Source organism: Akebia trifoliata, chromosome 15 (assembly GCF_017979445.1).
Source record: "Akebia trifoliata isolate Shusen 1 chromosome 15, ASM1797944v1, whole genome shotgun sequence".
In the NCBI taxonomy this organism is placed as follows: Eukaryota; Viridiplantae; Streptophyta; class Magnoliopsida; order Ranunculales; family Lardizabalaceae; genus Akebia; species Akebia trifoliata.
The window spans coordinates 29,631,120-29,650,137 of record NC_141389.1 but is presented as its reverse complement, the minus strand read 5'-3'; the positions used below and the strand labels follow the sequence as shown (position 1 = coordinate 29,650,137).

Below are 19,018 nucleotides of genomic sequence, written 5' to 3'. Positions count from 1 at the left end.
GTTACCAAGCATCACTTTGGCTTCAACTCTGTTTAACTTGCTTGGAATAATCTTCTTTATCTTCTGGATCTTTGAACCTCTTGCCATGCATATGTCTCTCCTATCTTCTTAATTAATTCTTCTTCTTGACATCCCAAATCCTCAAACAACACATATAAATAATACAATTAAGGAAGCTTAACGTATTCATTTATTCCTTTAATCGGCTTGAGACTTCCAACAGCTAAAAAATCACATATTAGATCTCAGCTGATTACTTTATGGTCCTTCAACCCTGGCTTTGGAGCCGAAAGAGCAGGACGAACATACAATACCATTGCATTGAATCACATAAACTACAAAACTAACCTCCTCGATAATCTGCAGATTGTCATTGAACAGATTTGCCATCCAATTCCTTAACCCGAGCCTTTCCCGCATTTTCGCCCGTCGACACAACTGATTACATCACATGCAAATGCTACAACATAATCATCAAATTGGATATTTAAACAAAAGGAAAAAAAAAAAAAAAAAAAGAAAAAAACAGTGCACATTTTCATAATTTATGATTCAATTCTTCGTTCAATTGCAATTGCAAATCCTCTTTGTAGCTCACGATTATGTGGAAATGGCACTGAGTATAGGAATGTTAGTAAAATTTTAACCGTTAATTGCTTTTTCACACTTTTGTGCATGTTCGTCATTATTCAAATCGTCTATGGCCAAGCGATCAAATGTACAACTTTTCAACGCTCCAAAAGCATGCCCTCATTAACAGGAGCGGGGCCAGGGTTTTCTTGTAGTGGGGGCAGACTATGGTTAGTTGTATAGTTGAAGAACTTGAAGATGAATGATTTTAGGGAGGAGGTTTTTGGTTAGAAGTTAAAGAAAAGGATATTTAGGTCATTTCCAATGTCGTGAACAAAAAAATTGAAGGAGGGAGGGGCAAAAATTGAGGGTGTGAGGGCAAATGGGGAGAGAGGTGAGGGAGTGGGGACAAATGGGGCATCTATTTGAGGAAAACGTATAGGTGTGCCCCCACCAGCTCCTTATTAGCTCTGCCGGTGCTCATTAATAAAGCAAGGTGCTTCACCGAGTCACCTCAGCCACCTAGTTGACTCAAGCAAGAGCAGACTCAGTCGAACGAGTCAACTCAAGCTCAGCGAGTTGACTCAGTGGCCGAGTCAACAAAGCTCATCGAGTCAACTCAGTGTCCGAGTTAACTCGGTCAAACGAGTTGACGCAGCACAGTGAGTCGACTCAGTCCACCGAGTTAACTCGGTCAAACGAGTTGACTCAGTGCACGAGTTTGACTCAGGCACAGAGTCAACTCAGCACGGCGAGTCGACTCAGTCACCAAGTTAACTCGGTCAAACGAGTTGACTCAGTGCACGAGTTTGACTCAGTCACCGAGCCAAACTCAGTGCAGTGAGTCGACTCAGTCACCGAGTTAACTCGGTCAAACGAGTTGACTCAGTGCACGAGTTTGACTCAGTACCCCGAATTGACTCAGATCACCGAGTTGACTCTGTTGACCGAGTTGGCTCAGTCCACTTATGTCCGGTTAGAATTTTTGAAGAGTTGATGTCAAAAATAAGAAAATAAAAAAATTGCTGTTTTTTTCCGAGTCGATCCCGCCCCAAAATTCGCCAACAAGTTTGTAAGAGTGATTTTAATGTCAACTCGAAGATGCATTTGATGTTCTCGCCCAAGTTTTCCTGATCTAAATATGAACGTCAAAAAAAAAAAAAAAAAAAAAACAGAAAATATACCCAAAGAAGAGAGAGAGAAGCCTTGTTGAAGATGAATGTATTGCGGACTCGATTCACATCAAACATTACTACCGAGAGAGGAAACACCGATTTGGGGGAGAGTGGAGTGTGTTTCATTCAATCCATAAATGTTAAGGCTGGGTAGGAATGGCTGGTGCGACCGAGACTTCTTCAAGATTCAGAAGCGTTTCCTTCAAATGTTAAAGAAGCCAAAGACTTCAAGAGAGAGAGAGCGACAGACAGCGAAACAGAGAGATTGGGTTTTCTTTTCTTAAACGTTGGATGTTGTTGGGATGATTACGTTTTTCATCAGTGGACACCTTAATTCTAAGACTACTGTCATGATCAACATACCCTGCATATTCAGGTCCTCTCTCTCTCTCTCTCTCTCTCTCTTAAATTTTCTAAAATTTTATTTTATATATTTCAATTATTTACGCCTTTGTGATTGTTGTCTTTCTGTATTGGATTTTCTTTGTTTGAGAATCCATTTTTGTTTCTACTTTTGATGGAACAGCTTTGTTCAGATGCTTGTCTTGCAACTATTAGGATAGTTGAGAATATGTCTTACAAATCATAAAAACAGAAATTTAGCAAATATTAAAGGGCACTGATTCTTAGTTCTATATTGAAAGGCAAACAAAAGATTTTCTCGATTCTTTGTTTTCGTTAAATAGCGGGAAAAAAATATTTTAAATGCAAGCTATCAGTATTCAAACTCACATGAGAAAGTTACGGCATTTTCATAGATCTTAGCAGGGTGACTTCACAAAGATGGGACTTTGTGAGAAGTTTTTGGCAAAAAACTCTTACCAGACTGCATCAAAGAGGATGAATCGGTCAAAAAGAATTAATATCGTCAAAATTTATAACATCTGGGAAGAGACGATAGAATTAATGAGGAAGAAAAGGTCAGGAAATCTTTCTCGAAAACAAACAAACAAAAAAAAGAATAAAAAATGATCGAAAATTCCCTTAATTTTACTCAAGTCATCTATAAACATCAAGTACACATTTTGTTTTGGTACGTAAGCTAGACTTGAATTCATGAACTCAAAGAGAAGTAATCGAAGAAAATATAGAGGGAAGAAAACAATGCAATACTTACATAATTGAGAAAATGATTACTTGCTTAAGCTTAGTTTCGAAAGAACCGCGGTCGCCTGATCACCACCCAACAAGAAATACGGATGCCTTAGTGCAGCAGAAGCCGATGATCTCCCTCTTCTAAGGAAACCTCTCTCGGAAATAAGCTTTGTAGCCAAGTCCCAACCTCTACCAGAATCAAGATCAAGAAGCTGTAAGTCGGGTCTCATTCGAGCGATTTCTCTCCACTTTAGTCATATCCATTTGTCTTTATTTCCGAGTTGAAATTCTATAAACCCGATGTCGTTCTTAAGGTGGGAATAGCCATTTGCAATAGTATAATTCCGGCCGAGTACATATCAAAGAAATCTGGACTGTTAAGCTGAATTCATAAACAAAACCAAACATTAACATTTCGAAGAACGAATTTTACAGAGTTTTCAATAAGAGGACGTCCGTGGTACACGTCAGGAAGAAAACTATACCTGCCAAAGCATAGGAGAAAGTAAAGCCGCTATGGGCTCTGGGGGAGGGATGGGTGTTTCTTCTGGGAGCACGTATAACTCAGGAGGACCATAATCTGGGTCGAGTAGACCACGGTTGGGAACATAGTTTTTGCCAATTCGAAGGTCTGTGGCAGCTCCAAAATCTATGAGCTTGATCTGTCCCTTCTTTGTTACCACTAAGTTGGCTGGTTTAATGTCTCGGTGAATAATACCATTGTCATGAATCTTCTTGAGAGAAGTTATAATGTGACGCATAATTTGTTTGATGATCACAGCATTCCATTCAATCGAGTCTTGTCCTTGTAAGATGCGTCCAAACATAATGGACTCTAAGTTCAAAGGGAAGCTGCAATCCCTCATGTAATTGGTTAAGTTTTGATCTCCCTGGAACATGGGTTCCCTATAATAAGTTACGCAACAAGCAGAAATTCCATATGCAAGCATATAGTACTATACACTATCTATAAATAAAACAAATAAACTTATTTTGGCAGCAAAAAATATATTATCTTTTGTGTTGGAAGAAAAGTGGAAGCAAATTGGTGTGGACGGATTTCAAAACCAAGTTTGTGGTGTCAAACAAGGTGATAAGAGGTCTGAGTCGAATTTTTTAACACCCACGGAGCTATACAATGGATACATGACAAAGAAAAATGGTAACCATCAAATTCTCAGATAAATTTTAGAACAAAATTAACCCAAAAGTTGCAACTTAATGTACATTTACCAGTGTCAATGGAAAAATCGTCTTAAGAAGTGACCCTAGCATACTTCAACATGATTTTTGTGTCTCAAATGACTCTACTAGCCAGCTTGAAGGTCATAAATCTGAGGTAAAGGCTTCTGCAAGTTGTTTATGTGTATAATCTTGACTGTGTATAGCTTGGGCTATTGATTGTTACTATAGCCATGATTTACTCCTTTTAAGAACTCGTATGTTAAAACAGTACTAGCACACGACATACACACTATTCACACTTTATAGGTTGATTGACGGGCAGTCTAGAATTAAATTCTGGCCATTAACAAATGAGATCGCATTCATTCTAGGCTTTGTAGGTGTTGAGAGGAATAGTGTAATAAAAGCTATTATTCTTCTACTAGATGACACAATTACTGTTAGTGATGGAAAATGCACAAGTTAAATTAGAATTGAACCACAACAATCTGAAATTTTTCTTTTTCAGAAATGCAAGCAATGGAAATCAAATATAAAGTAATTTATTCAACTTGTGGAAAAAAAACCATTATGGGGTTTTTATGGAGTTGCTATGCCTAGGAAGCATCCTCATTATACTCTTATTAAGTATAAAGTCGTAGATTAAGGTTCAAGACTATTATATAACTAGCTTTATACTCGAGCTTCATTTTTAAAATTTATTGGTGCATGCTAAACAAGTATCCCTGCTATAGTTAATAGAAAAACTTTGCTCCACCTTTTATTTTTTATTTTTTATTTTAACATTTTCTTGCTAAGTAACAATGTGTTATATATTTAGAAATGTGACATCAAGAAGACAAGAACATAGTTTCCAATATACAAGAAAGTCTCTTTGTACACTATTTTTAGCTTGAGAATCCACTTGACCACTTTCATCTCATAATGTGTGAGAGAAGATAATAAACCACCCTCTCGCCAACTCCCTAATATGGTCTAGTAGATTCAATAAGCTCTATGGACTGTTGTGCTATACTTTGCCATACAATTGAATTTGTTCTTTTAGTACCTGGATTGTTTTCTGCAATTTTTCCTCTACCTAATCCTATTTCGAACACCATTCTTATCCATTTTATATCAAAAAATTTATTAGAAATAATTTGTTTTAGAATATTTTTTCGTAACTAGTAATCCAAAATCCAAATAGAGAACAAACGGTTAAATATTTCACATTGTATTTGGCATGGTGGTGCAATGGCAGCGGTGGTGATGATGGTGGTTGATATGGTGTTTAAAAACTGGATTTCTTGGCTCACTTTTATATGTTTTATAATATCGCCTGATGTTTATTTTGTTGTATTTCTCTTGTCTGATTGTTGGTGCAGAGGCCGTGAATCAATCAATAAACTTCATATTATCAGCCACTCACTCAGTTTTAGTGAAGGGAGACCGCATCAACTTTAAGATTGAACCTTCATTTGGAGTTGAAGCTTTTAAGCTTTATCCTGATGTGAAATACACCACCATGAATGAACACCTTAATCAAATTGTTTGAGATATAAGGATTAATCTCTGTTTAGATGCTCTTGTTTACTACTAATGAATAAATAACGAGTCATCATTTTAGGATGTGTTAAGAGAGAGATTGAATGGGATTGTTTTATACTCATTGTTTCAAATACATTTATGAAGCATGCATGTATAAAGTCCTTGATTAAATATGTGTAAAGTTTATGAACCTATATTTATTTCAGTAAATGTGTCAGTTTATCTATAAATATTTCATGTTCCTCTTTATCTTGGAAATTGTGTATTCAGGTATGCAGATAAAATAGAACAATTGTTAAAATATATAAAAAAAATTAAAACAAAAAACAATCAAGAAGGGAAACCCGGTGTTTATAAGCTCTGACTTTAGACATCAGTTCCATAAACATCAGATGTTATACTAATGTCTATAGTTTTAGATATCAGGTGAAACCCGATGTCTAAAGTCTTTTTTATACTAGTGGTAATAGGGTTTTGTTTGTATATATATATATATATTTATCAATTTACTAAATAAATATAACAAAAAAAAAAAAATTCATGTCAGTCATAAAATAACATAAATTAATACATGTTATAGCAAATAATACTACCATTTTAGACATTAGATTCATTCGAATTTTCATAAAAATTCTCATTTCTAAATGTACATTTTTCTCATAAACGTTCAATTGACAATCATAACCACATCAAATTATATAAGAATTTATCATTGAAACAATCATTGTAAAATCACATTAATATAACAAATTCATATAGAATTCATCTTTGGGTCAATTGGCATTCCGCACCAAATATCAAAACACACTTCCCAACTAAAAGAGTTGGGGTCCACAAATAACCATCGGAATTAAGGGTTTTGCACCCAAGGGATCCCTATGCCCTACTTAGACTGAAGTTTGGTATTCTATCTCAGTTGCCCAAATCAAAATTTTATGAATATAAAAGTAATTTTGTAACTCATCAAATTAGAAGGTTCAAACCTGACATATGCGGAATGTTATTACAAACACGCAAACTATTTCATAATTAATTCAAAATTTTATTTTATTCAATTAATTTATATAAATCACACATAATTTAAATAAAATCACATCGTTTGCCGCTCAAATAATTATCCAATAAATCAGATTTTTCTTGTAAGTTCATAGATATCAAGCATATTTAACAAATTTTGAACAACAATAGTTAAAACCTACAGAACCATAAAATAGAAAAGGTTACTTACCCCTAATTTTAAAATTTTATTATATTTTGATCCTATTACCCATCACTCAAATATTTACTATTATCATTGTTTTTTCCTAATCTACTAATTTTGGATTAAATCATTACATTCTACCCTCCTTAGAAGAAATTTAGTCCTCTAAATTCACGTACCTTATCATTGAAGAGATGTGGGTACCTGTATTTAATTTTGTCTTCTCGTTCCCATGTAACTTTTTCATAAGTGTAATTTTATTTAAATCATGTGTGATTTATTTTGAGGTGTACATAGTCTTTTGGCATACTTTTTATTATTATTATTATTATTATTATTATTATTATTATTATAGTGTGCTCTATAATCATAAAATATTGGAAAATGCTGGAATAACATAGGGCATTTATTGCAATTCTCACAAGTCTGACGTGGGATGTGCACATAACCATAGATGTATTTTCTCGTGATACGTGTAAAATCATATACGGTTATATATGCATGTCCACGTCAGAATTGTGAGAATCACTGTAAATCCTGTGTCACCCCAGCACGACTCTAAAATATTATATGTGGTTTTGAGGTACATGGTGGTGTGGTTTTGATATACATAGTGGGAGTGGAGATATAATATTTGTTTAGAGGATAAATTTTAGATATAATGAAAGATGAGTTGATAGTTTTAGGATTGGATAAATATATAAAATATTTCTTGTAGGAATTATTTATAAATTACAATTTTTTCATGTCACTTTTTAGGGGAGTTTCTAGCAAATTTCTTTTTTCTTTTTTTTAAATCTCCACCATACTTTTTACACTTTAGTTTAACTTACCCTCAAGATTTGGGTAATCCAGATTCCAGATCCTGGGGTGTGGCACTATAATTTTTGTTTTCTATTCAATATACGTTGTAGCATGTAGGTGCTCGTCTATTCTATGTTTTGAAGTAGGAAGTCACACGTGTAAGCTACCCAACTTGTGTACATACATAAAAGTCGAAATGGAATGGGTATATTTATCAATTTCTGCTATTAATTCTGAACAAACTTCTTTGACATTATTCTCAACACTGTATATTGACATGACAATTTTCAAGGAATTATAATTTTTCTTCTTTTTCCCCTTGGAAATAAATTTAGAATCGTGATTTTTTTACTTCCCTGTGACATATTCTCTTATACTCTCTTGATATGATGTGTGTTAGAACCATTGATTTTTTCTCGGTATACACAATTGCATATCTTTATAAATATGTGTAATTATGTATCCCAAAAAAATATATATATGATTCTAATACATGCCACATCAGAAAAATAGGGGGTTATGTCACAGAAGAAGAATGGGGGTTGAAGAAAAATGTAGAAAATCATTATTCATAAATTTAAGGTTCTCTCAACTCTGCCCCGCTGTGTGGAAGGAAGTCAATTAAGAGCGACTCACAAGAATAATATAGGTGTGGATATTATTTAACTCAATCAGGTCTGGGCACTCCAGTTGTCCAAGAGCAACCACTAAAATAATATTAACAAAGGACGGCAACTGGACCAACTAATATTGACAGACGAAATATCGACTCTTATATTTAAGAGTCGTGCTAAGATGACACAAAAGTGACAAAATGATGTGGTGTAGCACACATTATCATAAATGTTTTTCTACGAGATACTAGTAAAAAACATCTATGATTATGTGCGTACCACCACATCATTTTTGTCATCTTTGTGTTTTTGTTCGTGTCATCCTAGCATTTTCCTATATTAAATCATTATTAATATAATATAATATATATGAATTGAGGGGTCATAGCCCAACTGTTAAGCATAAAAGAATACCTCATCAATCGATTAGTTTTAATCAAATTTATTACTAATTCAATTTTGTTGGAGGCTAAGGACGATGGCATCGAAGACAATTTCAAAGTCGTTCATTTACGCCCTATTACTTCTCTTCTGTCTTTTTTATCGAAATCCTCCTAGCCAACTCACCTAGTCAATTGGTAATTCTTCCCAGGTATTTTGAAACATTTTGACTCGACAAACTTATGTGATTATTCTTAAATATTCTATGAAAAACAAATACACTTCTAGATTTGGAACATTTTAAATATTATTAAGTATCCGAGTCGATTTGCGAGATAACTGGTTGAGTCGACACACTGGATGTTCGAGTATGAGAGAGTCGATTTTTTTTTTATGTTTTTTTAAAAAGATAGTGGTGGGGCGGGCGGAGGAAACGGTAAAACGTCAAAGTCAATGAATTTTGAGTACAAGGGAGGAAGAGAGGTGATGATGGGGGTGGGTTGAGACAATAATCACAGAGAGGGATTATTTGCCTTAAAAGACAAGTCAAATGAGTAAAATGGGAGAAAAAAAGGACAAGGCAGAACACTCTAATCACAACAGACCTAACAATTGGATGAGTTATGTTGCTGGTGGATGCGTTTCAAGTGTTTTAACACAAACACTGTAATCACAGATAGTTTTGGTTATATTCGGCCAACAAATCAATTGGTTAAATTGATCGTGAAGAGTTTTACTTCAAACCATATCTTTGAGATCCCTCACATCCCATCTACTACCGATTAATGGAAGCGATACAGCTGAAGCTGCTTCCGCTCTTTCTCTTTCTGGTGTTATGCTCCAGCTGGGAACACTACGTATTCTCCATCGAAACCAACTCTGACGACCGTAAATTTTTCCTTTTTCATTATAATACTTGTTCAATTTGTTAGAATTTTCTTTTTCATTATGTTCCCTGTTCCCACTTCACACACACCGAACCCAAGTAAATGTTTTTTTTTCTTTTAGATCGGTTGAAAATTGAGAATTTAGTGAATGTTTTTGTTATTATGGGAGGAATCAAGACAGGTCGTCAATTTTCAAGAACAATTAGCGAGCCAGATGAGAGAAGGGAAACATTTTCTTTGAAAACTGGGGGTACCCATAACATATATGATTTTCCAAAATCATATTTTTTTTTACCATGAAAAATAACATACGATTCTTTCTCATATTTATCAAATAAATTTTGTAGGGGTGGTTGGTTTCCTTCCTCACATATTTTGTGAAGAATGGAACTAATTCGATCGATCCAGAATCAGGATAGATCTAATTTTGCAATCAATAGATTGCTTCTAGAAATAAATTACTCAAGCACCCCGAAGGCTGTTGAATTGTAATCTAGGAGCGTTGAGATGGGAAGAGAAATTCAGGTTTCATTGAGAATTTTTTTTATCTTTTCCTCTTCTACTTTTATATATATGGGAAATGTTCAGCTAACAAACATTTTGGCAAAACATTTTTCAAAACATGTGTTAGAGGTTTTGGAATGGGCCGATTTTTGGTGAGGATGATCTCTACGGTGAGGAGATCATCATCACCAAAAATCAGCCCATTCTAAAACTTCTAACCCCATCAAAAATGATTTACAAGAAATGGATGGTCCACGATTTTTCAACTTATAAACTGGGGCTAGAAGTTTTGGAATGGGCTGATTTTTGGCGAGGATGATCTCTACGGTTAGAAGATCATCCTCACCAAAAATCAGCCCATTCTAAAACTTCTAACCTCATGTTTACAAGTTGAAAAATAGTGGACCGTCCATTTTTGATGAGTTAGAAGTTTTGGAATGGCCTGATTTTTGCTGAGGATGATCTTCTCACCATAGAGATCATCCTCATAAAAAATCAGCTTATTCCAAGACTTCTAACCCATGTAGGACAAAACTTGTTGGGCAAACAGTTGGGTAAATGGTTGGGTGCCGAACAGGACCCATATATATAGGGCCATGTTCGGCACCGTAGTATTTACCTAACGTTTTGTCCTACATGGGTTAGAAGTTTTGGAATTGGCTGATTTTTGTTGAGAATGATCTCCTCACCATAAAAATCATTCTCACCAAAAATCAGCCCATTCCAAAACTTCTAATCCCATCAAAAATGATTTACAAAAGATGGCCAGTCCACGATTCTTTAACTTGTAAACATGGGGCTAAAAGTTTCGGAATGGACTGATTTTTGGTGAGGATGATCTCCTCACTATAGAGATCATCCTCACCAAAAATCAGCTCATTCCAAAATTTTTAACCCATGTATTCTAAAACACGTAGGGCAAATAGTAGGGTGCCGAACATTTTCCATATATATATAGGGAAATGTTCAGCACCCTACGTTTTACCACACACTTTAACAAACGTTTTTTGTCCTACATGGGTTAGAAGTTTTGGAATGGGCTGATTTTTGGTGAGGATGATCTCTATGATTAGAAGATTATCCTCCCCAAAAATCAGCCCATTCCGAAATGTTTAGCCCCATGTTTACACGTTGAAAAATTGTGGACCGTCCATTTTTTGTAAACCATTTTTGATGGGGTTAGAAGTTTTGGAATGAGCTGATTTTTGGTGAGGAGGATCTCCTCACCATAGAGATCATCCTCACAAAAAATCAGTCCATTCCAAAACTTCTAATCCATGTAAGACAAAACACGTTTGTTAAAGTGTGTGGTAAAGTTTAGGGTGCTGAACGGGACCCATATATATATATATATCCAACGGACGGCTGAGATAGAAAGATCTAAACCGTTCCAACGGACGGCTGAGATAGAAAGATCTAAACCGTTTGTTGGAGACGTAGGAAGGAACGGATGAACAACTGGAACACTGGTGGTAGCGGTAAATACAAGTTTTCCTAGCCTAGGATCACTATGGTGGTGTGGTGATGCATGCAGGTAGTGCACTTGGGGCTCTAAAGGCTCAATGGCGCAACACGCCTCCAAGTTGGGGAAGATCAGATGATCCTTGTGGTGGACAGTGGGAAGGAGTCACCTGCACTGGTACCAGGGTGACTGCATTGTAAATTCCCTTCCTCTCCTTAATAACCACCCTCTCCTTCTCTCTTTACCTTTACTTTTATAACCAACCATTATTGCTTTTTCAGGGGATTATCCACCATGGGCCTCGTAGGTACAGTAGGTGGTGACATGGTGTTCTCTCTGAATTGAGATCATTGTGAGTTCTGCTCTTCTCAGACTACTCTCTCTTCATATCCTACAACACTACAACTCAACAAATAATCACGGAATTATGAAACTTTTTACACCATTCTCAGACTACAAATAGTTTTTGGAACACTTGAACAACACACAATACAACACATAAAAAAATAAAATAAAAATTTTAAACTCAGAAAAAATAGTAAAAGAAATGTAGCCATCTTAGCTTGATTAGTATGCTCTTGTTGGTTCATTCAACTCACACTCACACTGTATGTATCTATGCATGCAATTGTTGTCGACTGCAGGGATTTGTCATTCAACCAAGGCCTTACTGGAACACTCTCTGCACGGATAGGGGATTTAAAAAATCTCAACACTCTGTAAGATTCAATAAGCTGGTTATTGATTATACCCCACTCCACCCATTTATGCTTCAAAGCTTTTTTTTCATAACCATATCTTCTTCTGCCATTACTCAGGATCTTAGCTGGCTGTCGCTTCACTGGAAACATCCCAGAGGAAATAGGCAATCTAGCAAATCTTTCCTTCTTGTAAGACCTGCTCAAATATCCAATCTTTTCCCATAATGTTATTAACAGAACACCTATAAAAAATGGACAATTCTCCTCTCCTCAGGGCTCTGAATTCAAACAACTTCACTGGAAATATACCTCCATCCTTGGGTAACCTTTCCAAACTTTACTGGTTAGATCTGGCGGACAATCAGCTCAAAGGATCTATCCCCGTCTCGACTGACACCACACCTGGCTTGGACCTCCTTCTAAATGCGAAGCACTTGTAAGTATGTTAATTTTTCAACACTGTCATGCAACAATGAGGCCTCGTTTCAAAATTTTGGGATTGTCTGTAATTTCTCATCACACTTCAAAAAGAAAAAGAAAAAGAAGAAAGAAGAACCCACTTGTGCTTCATTTATGCAATTTTGTTCTCTCTATAGAAGAAATTATCTGATTTTTTTATGTACTTGCAGTCATTTCAACAAGAACCAGCTGTCTGGTTCTATCCCTCCCAAGCTTTTCACCTCTGAGATGGTGCTGATACATGTGTAAGATAATACCCACTCTTCATATTATTATTATCTTTTTTCCTTCTTCTAAGAGTTTGGTCTTTGCTGGCAGATTATTCGATGGAAACCAGTTAACTGAAAGCATCCCATCCACCTTGGGGCTTGTTACCACTCTTGAGGTTCTGTGAGTGGCCTTCTCTACTATAGCTGCTTATGTTCATCTGTATGAGCATCTTTTTTTTTCTTCTGTTTTCCTGATTTGTGTTGGTTTGCATGTACACCACTACCATTCACCAGTCGACTTGATAGGAACTCTCTATTAGGTCCAGTTCCCTCCAACCTTAACAATCTCACCAACCTTAACGAACTGTAAGTATCCCTCTTTTAACGGTTTGCATCTTTAGTAGTACTGCATGTTGGTAGCACTCAGCAATAGTTTTTTTTTACCTCACTCCTTCCCTGTTCACTTTCAGGCATTTAGCAAACAATCGGCTGATGGGCCCAGTGCCGAACCTAACTGGAATGAATTCCCTTAATTATGTGTAAGAAGGCGGCGTGGGAGTTGTCATAATCTGAATGAATTGTCTCAAATTAAATGTATCATCTTGCTCTTCCTTTTATCACTAACAACTGATTATGTTAATGGTTTGTTTATACACCAGAGACTTGAGCAACAATTCATTCGACCCATCAGAAGCGCCAAACTGGTTCTCGACCATCCACACTCTCACCACTCTGTGAGTTTTCCTGGTATCCAAGCTGAGATTGAAAACTATGAGAATTTCCTAGAACCAATAACCTATCTGACTGAGAAAATTCTTATGGTTGGTGATTAGGGTGATGGAGTATGGAAATCTTCAAGGATCTGTACCACAAAATCTCTTCAGCTTTCCACAACTACAGCAAGTGTAAGTTTTGGGATGTAAGATGAAGAAAGTGAGGGTATTGGTTTGCATTGGAGTCAGAGATAAGAAGAATTCTTATTAACCTAAAAAGCTTTAATTAAATTCTTGTTTGTTTGTCACAGAAAGCTAAGGGACAATCAATTCAATGAAACTCTAAACATGGGCAACACCATAAGCCCACAGCTTCAGCTCGTTGATTTTCAAAATAATCGTATTTCCACTGTACAGCTGAGCTCTGGATACACAAATACTCTAATGTGAGAATTCGCATGCATAACCAGTATTAAATCTAGTTCCTTATTTGTATTGATTGCCTTAATGATTCGATCTTGTTATTTTGTTCACACTTACAGTGCATTTGCATGTATTGCCCTGACCATTTCCCTTCTTTATCAATCAATGTATTGCAGACTTGTTGGAAACCCAGTTTGTTCTGTTCTTTCAAATACCAACTACTGCCAGCTTCGGCAAGAACCAACAAATCAATATTCCACCAGCCTTGCTCATTGCAGCACCAAAACATGTGAACTCGGTCAGAAGCGCAGTCCGCAGAGTTGCAACTGTGCCTATCCTTATGAAGGGACATTATATTTTAGAGCACCATACTTCCGGGACTTGTCAAACGCAACTGTGTTCAATGAACTAGAAATGAGCCTATGGGTGAAACTCGGCCTCACTCCTGGTTCAGTTTACCTTCAGAATCCCTTCTTCAATATTGATGATTATCTTCAAGTTCAGTTGGACCTCTTTCCATCCACTGGGATGTATTTTAATAGATCTGAAATTCAGAGGATTGGTTTTGATTTGACTAATCAAACTTATAAGCCTCCACCTGAGTTTGGACCCTACTATTTCATTGCATCTCCTTATCCTTTCCCAGGTATGCAAGCCCGTCTTTATTTATGGATATAGTTTGAATTATGCCTTATCACTGATCATGGGTTGGGTTGACAAAAAATATATATATGTATATATATATTTCAGCTGAACAAGGAGGAGCTACACTAAGTTTGGGTGTGATTATTGGAATAGCAATTGGGGGTGTCGTTCTGATCCTCATACTCATGGGGGTTGGGATCTACGCTTTCCGGCAAAAGAAGCGTGCAGAAAGAGCAATTGAATTAAGTAAACCATTTGGTAATGTGTGACAACTATTTAGAAAACTACTGCTTCACTATATTGCAACTGTTTCATTTATATTGGTAAATTCTGATTTTGGATTTTTAGAATCAGATTATGGAAACTGATTTCATAATCTCAGATTGAAAATCTCATTTGACTGACTCTGTTTCCACAGTTGTGGTATGAACCTAAGCACAAAATGTCACATTAGCAAAAAATTAATAATAAACTCAAGAAACAGATTTATGAATATGCAGGAAATGGGTCCCGCCTTGTTTCTAATTCTTGAAAATGTATGTATCTGATTATAGGAGAATTTTTTTCATAATCTGAACAAAATGTAATATTGGACCCCAGAATTCGATTATATGCAAGAAGCAGATTGTAAAATCCGAACCAAAATGCAAGATGCAGATGTTTGCAAATATGTCTGAGAGATGCAATCTGCCGAAAATCATTGACTTATTTGAATTATTCTTCTCCATGATCCAGCATCGTGGGCTCCAAGTGGTAAAGATAGCGGTGGTGCACCACAATTAAAAGGAGCCAGATGGTTTTCTTACGAAGAACTAAGAAAGTGCACCAATAACTTCTCGGAGAGCAACGAGATTGGATCTGGAGGCTATGGGAAGGTGGTAATCCATTCCTTGGAATTCATTTATCAACAATTATTGAAACATTTTGCTCAAAACTCTACTGTGTTATTTCCTACTCTGTTCAGGTTTATAGAGGAATGCTCTCAAGTGGGCAAGTTGTGGCAATCAAAAGGGCACAACTAGGATCTATGCAGGGTGGGCTAGAGTTCAAGACTGAAATTGAGTTGCTTTCAAGGGTTCATCACAAGAACCTTGTTGGCCTCGTGGGTTTTTGTTTCGAGCAAGGAGAGCAGATGCTGGTCTATGAATTTTTGCCTAATGGGACACTGAGAGAAAGTTTGTCGGGTAAATTTCCAAACCTCATTTTTTTGAATGAAAACTAATTTTATACATACACCTGTAATATCTATTCAGAAATCCCACTGCATTTATTAACTGTAGGGAGATCTGGTATTCATCTGGATTGGAAGAGGAGACTTCGCATTACTTTAGGCTCAGCTAGAGGATTAGCCTATCTTCATGAGCTTGCTAATCCCCCCATAATTCACAGAGATGTCAAATCAACTAATATTCTGTTGGATGAAAATTTAACTGCAAAGGTTGCAGATTTTGGCCTGTCGAAGCTAGTATCAGATAGTGCAAAGGGGCATGTTTCTACTCAAGTTAAAGGCACATTGGTGAGTACTCAATCAAATTATACTTTAATTTTTTGCAGCTGTGTGACAAATATCGTAGTTTACCCCAAGAAAATGATTTCTACAAAAGGGGTGGTGTGTTTCATCTTCCATATTCCACACTCATTTATAAATTATCAGACAGGCATTGGGGATTTGTCTTAATTTAGCGCATACCATCCCTGTAAAGACATCTCCATTTTTAAATTGATCAAAGTATAACTCAAGACCAAGTCCTCCAACCATTGTTGATTTGCATTTTTAAAATGGGATTATGGACTTAATATTCTACAACAACAAGCTATTTTTTAAAATGCATTAATATGAGATGGTAGACTTGATATCCTACAGCTAGATACTCTTTTAATGCAATTGACTTTAAAAATATTTTTATCATAGTAAGTTCCCATGAACTTATTACAATTGAGAAGATCCCAAACATGCAATTGAATGTGTTTGAAAGTTGACTTTGTTGATGAGAGATGGAAACATGCTTAATTTGTTATTGAATTCATAATACATGATTTTGATTCTTCATCATTACCTATGCCTTATTCCAGACATTGGGGTTGGCAACATGAATCATGTCATTCAACTCTAACCACGGCCATACCTTCAATTGGGCCTTCTATAGCACTTTTTCAATGATGCAATCATTGGTCTTCGATGTATTTGCTAAAATCATCTCAATTGATTTTCTTCTTCTCTTCTTCTTCTTCTTCTTCTTTTTTCTAACATGGTATATTCTTAGATATCCTCAAATGTTCTCATTTTTTATTTTCCACTCATCCATCTCATCATCTTCATCTCTACTACACATAATAAATATGTTGGTTATTGAGTGTCAATATTTAGCTCCATGAAGCGTGGATGATCTTTTTGATCAATTTTTTTTTTAAATGTTCTTTTAAGTAGTTGTATATATCTAAACTATTGACTCTTATCATATGAGATTATTCTGTTATTATTTGCAAATGTTCATAGAAAGGCATTTTATGATGGATTATGAAAGACTTGGTCACTATAATAATCATCTTTTAGCTTTTAATAATTATTTCATATTTTAGTTACTTGCATAGATCTTTATGAATATTACGATATAAAAATTTGAATCTCTCCCAATCAAGATTTTTAAATCCGATTAGATGTTGAAAGCATTGCTTAAATAGCCTCAGTGGTTTGATTATGTTCCCTCTTATATATCCATTTATATTTATCAAGGTACTAAATGGTACTGTAGTATATGGAAGGAAGTGTTTTCTTTGACTTTTCATAGACTATTCTTTATTTTTATTTAAACATAACTAGAATATTCTATTATACCAAATTGAATGGACGTATGTACATTTTTGCACTTTTTAAAGGCTACTCAACACCAATCACCATCACTTATTTGTGCCATTGTTACACATAATCTCTACCCTATTCTTAATGAGAAGATGAGCTGGTTCATTAAAATAAGCCTATAGTACAATGCACCTTATCTAATATTCTATTAATTATCTCATCTTGTCACAGGGTTATCTGGATCCTGAGTATTATATGACTCAACAATTGACAGAAAAAAGCGATGTTTACAGCTTTGGTGTAGTCATGCTTGAACTGATAACTGCTAAGCAGCCAATAGAGAAAGGCAAGTACATTGTTCGAGAGGTTCGGACAGCAATTGATAAGAACGAGGTACAACATTGTGGCCTAAAGGAGATAATGGATCCAGCTATTAGAAATTCAACAAATCTTACTGGTTTTGAGAGATTTGTGGAGTTGGCCATGCAATGTGTCGAAGAATCAGCCGCAGACCGTCCTACGATGAGTGATATGGTGAAGGAGATTGAAGTCATGCTTCAAAACGACGGGCTGAACACAAACTCAACATCAGCATCATCATCAGCTACTGACTTCGGAACTGCAAAGGGTGCTCCTCGCCATCCTTATAATGATACTCTTCCAAGAAAGGATGTAAACAACAGCGATTCCTTCGACTACAGTGGTGGGTACACACTCTCAGCCAAAATTGAACCGAAATAGTGGATACTCTCTTCTTTTTCTTCTTTTCTTTTTTCTTTTTTTTTTCTTTTTTTTTTAATCTTGATAGAGAATTTGTTTCCCTTTATAATATTTGTTTGCCATGTATTTGTTATAAAAAAAATTATGACAGGCACAGCACTGAAATTACTACATGTGTGTAACTTTTCCTCTGATTTGATATCGATATAAATTTGGCCTCAATATAATCAGACACCTTTCAATGCAATAGATATTCTAAACAAGAGAATCAATACTTTTGAATTGTTTTTACTGGTGGTACACTGAATAGCCTCACTTGACACCCATGTTTTAAAATGGCCAAGTCGATCTGACTCGATTGAATTTGAAGTTAACTTTGGCTGTGAGCAATTGACGGAGGGATTTCTTTCTAATTATATCCTAAGTTTTAGGACTTCTCTTAATAGTCTATTTAGTAAAACTTTTATTTCTAATCAATCGAACCCCACTCTCCACTTTCTCACGAGTGAAATGTCAGAACTGCCCTAACCATTTGAATTCGTCATTTTCGTCCAAAAAAAATTGGATTCTTGGCATCCCAATTGAGGTTAGGAAACTCCATTGTGATGGAAAGGATTTAAGAAGAAATATGTCATTTTCAAGCATTTTGAAGACATGTAAAAAAAGGTAGGATTATTTCAAAAAAAAAAAAAAAAATTTGCTTCATTTTTAGATGAAAATCAATCAAGGATGATTCTTTTGGTTTGAAATCATCCACACAAATTGTTATATCAAGTTTTTAGTTGATCTTTCCATATATTTTGGTCGGAAAAACTCAGAAAATGATAGCGGGTGGATTTTACCAGTGTCGAGCTCACCACTTTTTATTGTCAAGTTCATTAAAAAAAAAAAAATTTAATTGCCAAATTCAACAATAAAAAAAATGTTGTACTCAACATTGTAT

General features: G+C 35.6%; 1 long non-coding RNA gene and 2 pseudogenes across 2 annotated transcripts; 2 read left to right on the top strand and 1 right to left on the bottom strand.

The window, feature by feature from the left end:
- Positions 1-2,444: 2,444 nt before the first annotated feature.
- On the bottom strand, positions 2,445-4,058 carry LOC147385192 (serine/threonine-protein kinase STN8, chloroplastic-like; annotated as a pseudogene).
- A 26-nt stretch (positions 4,059-4,084) lies between these two features.
- LOC147385191 (uncharacterized) lies at positions 4,085-5,782 on the top strand. The gene is made up of 2 exons (XR_015172857.1): positions 4,085-4,179; positions 5,390-5,782. It is a non-coding gene; the product is annotated as an uncharacterized LOC147385191 (long non-coding RNA).
- Positions 5,783-9,012: 3,230 nt separating this feature from the next.
- On the top strand, positions 9,013-18,316 carry LOC147385190 (leucine-rich repeat receptor protein kinase HPCA1-like; annotated as a pseudogene). The gene is made up of 19 exons (XR_015172681.1): positions 9,013-9,440; positions 11,478-11,601; positions 11,687-11,757; positions 12,050-12,124; positions 12,224-12,295; positions 12,381-12,542; positions 12,736-12,810; positions 12,884-12,955; positions 13,069-13,140; positions 13,245-13,313; positions 13,434-13,508; positions 13,608-13,679; positions 13,799-13,933; positions 14,087-14,556; positions 14,661-14,813; positions 15,291-15,430; positions 15,520-15,739; positions 15,836-16,071; positions 17,587-18,316. The product of XR_015172681.1 is annotated as a leucine-rich repeat receptor protein kinase HPCA1-like (transcript).
- Positions 18,317-19,018: the final 702 nt, after the last annotated feature.